Raw genomic sequence first — 8807 nt, forward strand, 5'->3', positions numbered from 1 at the left:
AAGTAGCAGGTACTGGCTTTAGAAAAGAGAGGAATATGTTTGTGAACTGCACAGTGAACTTGCACTTTATGTCTCACTTTATGATCTCAGAGTGACTACTCTGATGTTGATGTTCTATGAAATTATTTTTTTTAATTTTTACAGACTGCATTTTGATTCATTGTACACAGATGGGTTACAACTTTTCGTTTCTATGGTTGTGCGGGAGGTAGATTCACACCATTCATGTAATCGTATGTACACGGGGTAACGATGTCTGTCTCATTCCACCATTTTTCATACCCCTGCTCCCTCCTCCCTCTCATTTCCCTCTACTTAATCTAAAGTTTCTCCATTCTTCTCTTACTCCCCTGAAATTGTTTATGTACAACAGGAGAACATGGCCTACCTGTGAATGCCAAACAAATTCTTGTGTGTTAGGCACTGCTTCTTCTATTTCTCCTTACAAAAGATTGGAGGAAGAGCCTTGCCTCCTCTTAGAGTGATTCACATCTTCTTTTCTGATGGAGCACAAGGGACACACTGAAAAACCACACATACATCCAAAGACCTGCAGCGGGTACTCTGGGGAAGGATGTCCATTTGGCAGAAGACTTGGGGTAAACTGAAATGAAATTGAGACTCTAAGTCAACCCTTACACTTATTAGAGACATCCCCATTCCTTAAACACAGATTCCTTCAGCCATTCCAGCGAGGAACAGGAAGCAGTTAGTAGGGCAGCTATGACCGAGGAGGGAAAGCTACATCTTTACTATTCATGTGAGTTCACTTGCTAACTGCTGTAGATAGACCACACAGAAGGAATTGAAATCTAAAATGAAAATGAAAGATTCCTTTCCATTGGAGTACAATGTTTTGGTTAAAGGAGTAGCAGAAAACATTTTCATGTGGTGCTAAACCTACCCCATTAAATTCATAATCTCTATGTAATGGGAAATTAATCTTGTAAAGGTCTATAGCCTCACCAAGACTCATATCTTTTAGCAAAAACTAGATGGAGCCACTAAAGAAATTGTATTCCCAAGTCAAATTAAAATGCTTCTTGTCTTATCTGCCCTCTTTTAGGAAACATGTACAGAAATGTTTCTTAAACGTTCATAAAGTCATTATACATCTTTGGTTTCTGTAACACGCATATCCCACATTGGAACATCCTCTTAATCTAGCAACTAGGACACCTATAAGTCTGCTTGATACATATTTATTTCACACCCACTACAAGCTACTCACCGTGTAAGATCTAGAAATTCAAGGTAAACAAAGGTCTTGTCCTTATGGTGCTTCCATTCCAATTTGAATATAAAAATGCACAAGTAGGATTGGTAAGAGTTGTGAAGAAAAATTAGGTGAGGATGGGGAAGAGTGTGTTTGGGGTAAAGGGCTGCAGACAGGGCACATCTGCTGATTTATGTCATGAGATCCTGGAAGGCCTCTCTGGTAAGCCGACATTCGAGCGCCTTCTTGACCATCCAAGTAAAGGTGTAATGTATAAAGCCACATGCCTCTTCTGTTAGAGGAATTTCCGGCCTCTCATCACCTGTCAATCTGCACTCTGCCCGCCTCTTCCGTTATAGGAATTTCCGGCTTACGCTGCCGCCATTTTTCTGCTTCCCACATAACGTCTTAACATGCTAGATAGCTATTGGTTCATCAGTCAGCTTGCAAGTATTCTCCTCCACTACTGGTTCCTTCCAGCCCACGAGATTCCAATATCTGGGAGAAGCCACACGCCATTTTTATCTTTTTTCCCTTCTTTTCGCCCTGAGCAGACGTGTTAATCGTCTGCATAAATAAAGTCTCTTGCGTGAGACCTCCTGTCTGCGGAGCATTTTTTCTGGGAGCTATTGGCGAGCGGCAACTGAGACAAGTGAGCGAGCGGCAGTTCAGCGGGAGCGCGCAGCGGCGGCTAGAATCGCCACCGCGGATCCCAAGCTGAGCTGCATTTTTCCCCTTACAAAAGGGAGATACAAATGTATGGGGCATGGTGAAGAAATGCCAATGCAGACATTTATGAGTTTCCTCCCTCCAGAACAAGCTACTTTCCCAGATGTACCTCTTGATCACAGATTTCTGGCTTGACCTTATGACAGAAATTGGTTATGTTTTGAGTAGTAAGTGTTCTGCAGCAGCGCTGGGGTCAAAGGTTTGGCCCCTGGGATGGCACTGTTGACAGGTGGTGGGGGCTGGTAGGAGGAAACTAGGTCACAAAGGGTGACCAAAGAGATATTGGAGCCCCAGAGGCTGGACCCTCCTCTCTCTTTCCCTTGCCCTCTCTCCCCCTCTTTGCTTCCTGGCCCATGTGGAACTTTGCTCCACAATAAGTTCCCCACCATTATGTTTTGACTCCCTGAGGCCCAAAAACAATGGAGCCGGCTGACCTTGGACTAAGACCTCTGACACTGTGAGCCAAAATAAATATTTCCTCCTTTTAAACTGATTGTCTCCAATGTTTTTTCTCAGTGACGGAGCTAACACACTGACCTAGTGGCAAGTCACAACTCCTGAGGACTGAAACTTCAAACTTCAAGTCATATTTCACAGTAAACTTTGCACCCTCTCCCCTCCAAAATTTCTCTAGGACTAAGGAGCAAGAGGGGCTCATTTTAATGTTGCTGTGTCCTCTACCAAGGGATGGAACAAAAACATGACTCTATACTTTTACATATAAACTTCTGGTTCCTTGTCAATGGCCTGATGGATCCAGTAATGATACCGCCGTTTACCGGTGACGAGTTCTGCTCCTTCTCATGTTGAAGATTGAACACTAGAGAAGCATGCCAAGGCAAGCATGTTAAGCAGGTTTTATTTAAAGCTAATAATACAGACTTCTCCTGGCAGGAAGAAGGGGGCCATGGCTGATGTTCTAAAGTCCCAAGAAGTGAGCACACCCTACATCTTTTATAGGTTAAGGTCTTTTTTGTTCTCTGTTCTCTCCCCCTTATCTCTCCTTCCTGCCTACGTGACTAGGCCTGGTTTTGCATTAAGTGAGAAGCCAGGGGCAGGGGGAGGGCCAAGGTGATTCAGGCAGGCAAGGGCCCAGGGGGCATTAATTAGCAGCTCCTGGCTTGCAGTCCTTGATAAAGGCAGGTAAATTTGGTAATCAATGAGACCAGAGATCCTTGACATTCCATTCTTCTAGGAACAATCTCCAACTTCCAGAGGCAGATGGCTTCATGGCTTCATTTCCTCCATTTGACCCCATCCCCTATTTCTACACTAACTACCTGTCCTTAATTCTGGCTTCAGTAACAAGTAGAGTTTGGAACCAAATTCATAAGGAGAAAACTTATCTGGAAACAACTGGATTAAATTTGCACAGCAATAAAAGTTTTAGTCTTACATATTAAGTCCACTGGGACAGATACTTAGAGTACCGGGAAACTACGACTAAGTTATTCTATTTCTCATTCCATATCCACCTCTCAGCCCACTGACCTGAATCATACTCATTTGTCCTCAGTTAAAATTAGAGACACTTTGGGTCACGAGTCTCAAAGTATAAGTGAAAACCTTGAGAAGTAACTGCCTTGATGTCACAGGAACTTTGGAATACATCAATCATTGTTTATATTTGCAGAAAGAAAATCAAAGTAACAATAGGTGCTGGTTCTATAGGTCTAGGAACTCTGACTTACTCTTCCCTTGAAGGAGTTTTCTTATGGGATTTGACCATCTCAAACCCCCAATTCCCACACCTTATCCTCTCTGGCATCTTGATATCTGCACCCCATGTGGGATTGTGCATGAGGACATACACATCACACTGGCGAAGGTGCATTTTGGATCTTTTGTACTGAAAGAATGGACATTTTTTTAAGCTGTTTTATCTCAACTCCCTAAGGTCTCCCTCCCAGTAATGGGAACAAAGCCCCTAAAGCTGTTCCAAGAAACAGCCCCAAACAGAGAGTAAAAGAGTAAATTGAGCCAGATAGCTAGATAGTGCTCAAACAGTAGGATTACCAGAAACTATTGACCAGAATCTACGCCCTGTTGTAAAACATTGTGAAACATGTTGTATGTTATCAGCAAACCCAGACCCCCTTTGAAATTTCCCGGCAGCTTTGTTCCCCCTTTTTTTTCTTTTTTTCCTTTTTCTCCCTTTCATGTGCGACCCCTCCCGATGTGTGGTTTTCTGCCTTTATAAACTTGTAAGATTTTCTGCTAGGGACTCAACTCCTGCACTCCTGCGTGAGTCACGAGTTGGGCCCCAGCGCACTGGAATAAACACCTCTTGCGGTTTGCATCAAGTGACGCCTCCTGTGGTTGATTGGGGTTGCCGTCAATCCGAGGGATAGAGTTGGGGTCTCCTTTTTGGGGGTCCTACAGTACAATTTGGGTCTGACATTTCAGAGCCTGAGAAGGAACCTCCATGCTCGGTGTTGTGTTGACTTAGTTTTCCTGGCTGCCGAACAGTTGAAAGCTTCAGAATAAAACCAGTCTGACCTGAGTGGGAGAAAGAATTTGGAAATATCAGATCTACCTCTTGGAATATGTCTGACTTCCACATATGTGTTTTATACAACTGTGATACATCATAACCAATCGTGGGCCCGGGTTAATTTCACAAGCACACCGAAGGAAAATATGAAAGTCTTGGTGGCTCCGAATTAGGGTTAACCACCTGCTAAGAGAAGGAACAAACTCCAATTTCTTTGCTTTCAATGAAGTAGCAGACAGGAACTTGCCTTTGGAGATAGACTGTGCTATAATTTCAATAAAAGTATCATGGATGTACTAAAGAACAAAACATGTAATGGTGAGTGTTTCATGAGTACTCTCAAGTTAATAACTCTGCTCTCTACTTCCACTACAACACAATTTTAATAAATTCACTTGAACGTTTTAATGTTAGGAGTTATAATTATAAAAGTACTTGTGTTATTCTGAGTCCTCCAAGAGGCAGACACCCAGAGAGGATCAGATGTGCAAGAGATTTATTAAGGGAAATGCCTGTGCAGGAACATTGAGGAGGAGCCAAGGGAGGCTGGGCCTGCAGCACAGGCTTAATCCTTGGAAGAGACAGGACAAGCGAACAGCCTACAAGTCAGTGCAGTTCTCAGAAGGTCCCTTCAAGGTCACTGGGGAGTTCTTGAGCCAAATGACCCATTAGAAAAGTCCCAGGTCTCCAGGGATTGGGTCTGCCTTATGATCCCCGTCACTCTAAATCACTGGAGAAACCCCTGGGCAGCACGGCCTTGGCGCCAAGGATTCCAGAACACACCAACTGGGGCCGTCTGGCACTTCCACACCCTGCAGTTGGAAACCTGAGATCAGCCGTTTCATGGCTACCATGGCACTTATTCTCACAACAGCTGAAGACACCTGCTCTGGATCATCCTGAAGAGTGGCTTAGTAAACTTTCCCAGTGACCCAGAACAGTGAATGTACAAAGGTGGATTCATCCATCTCCATTCCTAAATTAGAGTGTGTCTAATCCTTTCCAGATTCTTCAGGCTATCAAAGGTAAGAATATTCAGGACTACATTAAGTTGAACTCATGACTAAAAATAATTGAAGAGGGAGGCCAAAGACTATTAATTCTAGCCCACAATTAGAAAGCACATGCATGAAGTAACCCTTGCATTTGGTTTAGTGATAAATGGGAATTACTGCAGGGATTGGCTTTTATTTGACAAAAATAGACCAATGTGCACCTAGTGACAATAGCAATTCTGATTTTTACCTCTTGTGTATGCTGTGCAATTAAGTATGATGTTGTTTATATTTATTTATTTTATGTAACCTAGAAAGAGCCAGTTCTTGTGGTTTGGGTGTGAGGTGTTCCCTAAAAAGCTCATGTTAGATGATTCAAGAATGTCCAGAGGTGAAACAATCCAACTGTGAGAACTGTAACCTCATCCATGGATTTATCCACTTGGATAGATTACTGGGTGGTGACTGTAGGCAGGTGGGTCATGGCTGGAGGACGGGATTGTGCTTCATCACTGACTCTTTGTGATCACTGACTCTGCCTCACCTAAGGTCCAGAACAACAAAGTCAACTGACAATGTACTGAGACATCCAAAGCTATGAGCCCCAAGTAAAGTTATCCTTCTCTAAGTTGTTCTTGTCAGTTATTTTGATCAGAGACAAGGTGACTAACACACAGGCAGTACAAATGGCATCGACTAGACTGCTCGACTCAAGCTCTCCAGTATCTACCCCAGGAACTGGAAATGGCTTCATTTCTCCCTCAATCTCTTGAGGAAGACATAGATCATTTGAACAAAATTGGGACTTGGTGAGATAGGACAATAGGGGTGAGGTAGGGAATAGATGTGGCAGGGACAACCACAGAGTTCGCTACGAGGTGTTTCTTAAATACTTCCAGACAGTAGAAGACAATCCAAACTCTGATATGACAGCCAAAGTCCCTGAAAACCTAGCTCAAATGTTTCCTAGAGTGAGGATTCTTCAAGTTCCTATTAACAGATATGAGCAAATTTCAGTGATAAAGAACATTTTGTCCTTTTCAAAGGAAGCTTTTCAGTCTTGTCTCCAGGCTTTGAAATAAGATGTGGCCCCATCTTGTGATGCCCTCCCCGACACTGAATCTGTGGCCGGCTTTGATGCTTAGATAAATAGATCCGATATTATAGTTGTTTTCAAGTCAGCTCTCCTCTCCAGGTTATGGACTTATGGACTTATCTTTAGAGTTCTCTAGATTTATCAACCGTAGTACCATTTCTGTCTGCCAGAGTGCCTCAAAGACTGTGTGTCCATGAGAACATGTTGCCTTCTGTTGAATAGATGGTTTTCTCCTAGGTAAAAGGAAGGGTCTTGGGTTCGGCACCTTCACATGAGCTAAGCCTCTTAAGCCAGAGCCAAGCCAGTCACCATTTTGCATCTCCTAATTTGTAGTGGACCTTTACTCTGCTCCTCTGTTGCTGTGGTTCTGTTCCTCAGGCATCTTGGGCCCCCAAATGACAGTGCCTCGGTGATGTCAGGCCTGCTTCTGCACTCTGACCCTGCAAAAGCACCTTTTTTCTAAGGTGAAAGGTGAGCATGGGCCTTTCTTCTTTTAGAGCAATGTTAAAATACCCTCAAGAGTCTTAAGAACACACATGGCACGTGACCACCCGGAGTGGGCTTGACCTAGGTAGAGACTGGTTAGAAGTTAAGAGCTCCACACACAAGACAGGCTGAGCTCAGCTCCCGACATGGAGCATTCCTGAGCCACTGCTTCTCTCCCACCTCAGTTCCCGAGGTTCAGTTCTCTCCTGGCATGAAGCCTAAGAACTCAATTTCTTCACTTCACATTAGGTTCCTGCTCCAGAACATTCTGAAATTTGGACAGGTCTTTCCCGTATTGTCTGTTGTGTAAGTTTCTCCTTGCTCATTCTTTCTGAAAGTTGAATACATTTGGTTCTTTGACAAACAGATTTCCAGTAATGCACCAAACAGTTATTTACTCACTGATTTGACCAAAATCTTTGGGGTACTCACTATATTTACATATTTATTAAGAAACTAAAGCCCACTACATGCCAGAAATCAAAATAGGCAATGAGGACTCGACCCAGAGTGGGAAATGCCAGCAGACTCCACACTCCCAGCTCTACAGCTTGTTGAGAGAAAGCTTGTCGATCAGACGATCATACAGATTGCTCTACGACGGCAAGAGCATGAGAACTAAAAAGCAGAGGTACTTAGTGTGGGCAGGAGATGGCTCTGGTGTACTCTGGAGGCAGGGACAAGTGTCTTCCACGGAAGTGATGACTGAGCTCGAAAGAAAGAACAGATTTCTAGAAGGAAGTTCACTTCGATGGGAGTGAACGTGATACAGTCCATACACTTATAGACAATCCATAGGGGTTGGAGTCCTGGGAGACAAGAGGTACCACAGTATCACCAAGGACTGGAGGCCTGAGCAGGAGCCATCGCGTGGAGGACGTGTTCCCAGGTCAGGATGCCAAGAGGCATGGTTTTATGCGTGTAGCCAACATGATCAGCACTGAATCTTGGAACAAACACCAACTGCAGTGTCCAGAGTATATTAAAATGACAGGAAGGGGCACAGGAGTTCAGATAGTGGCTCGTTTTAGTAGGAGAGATGCCGGTGGTTTGGCAGGGTGCAGAGGTGTGCAGATGGGGAGAAGGGGTGAGGGGCTTTGCAGAAGTAGTTAGCTGAACTTCATGATTGTAGTTTCATGCTAAGAACTGACTGGGGAATGGACAGCCAGCCAGAGAGAGGACGGGACACGGGACTGCCCACGGGTGTGGACTGACTACACTAGAGTCTTCAGTGTGATGCTTCTTGAAAAAAATTTGGTTCTTTAACTGTGGTATTATTGACGTCTAAAAGGTAATCGGGAAACATTTTCAGACATTTTTATGACTCTTCAATAACCAAAATTGTACATGATCATTTATTCCCAGAAACATATTTGTGTTTGATTTCACTCTTTCTTTTTATGACAACAATAGTATAATTAAGAACTACACAAGATGAAAAGAAAAAAGGCTCACCTAGATTCTCAAACATCCCCGAATCACTTACCAGAGATAACCATGGTTACCGAGTACTTCTGGATGCCTTCAAGCTGTCTCCATGTAACATGCACCCACAAACACACACACACTCACACACATACACACACGCACTCACACACATACACATGCACACACATACACACACGCTCACACACACTCACACACATACACATACACACACTCACACACATTCACACACAAACACACACACATACACACACATATTTGAGTATAAGATCTTTATGTTCAAAAGATATTATGCACACCAACATATTGTAAACATTATACTTATAAACATTTCCATATTAATAC

This window comes from Sciurus vulgaris (assembly GCF_902686455.1).
Source record: "Sciurus vulgaris genome assembly, chromosome: 8".
Lineage (NCBI taxonomy): Eukaryota > Metazoa > Chordata > Mammalia > Rodentia > Sciuridae > Sciurus > Sciurus vulgaris.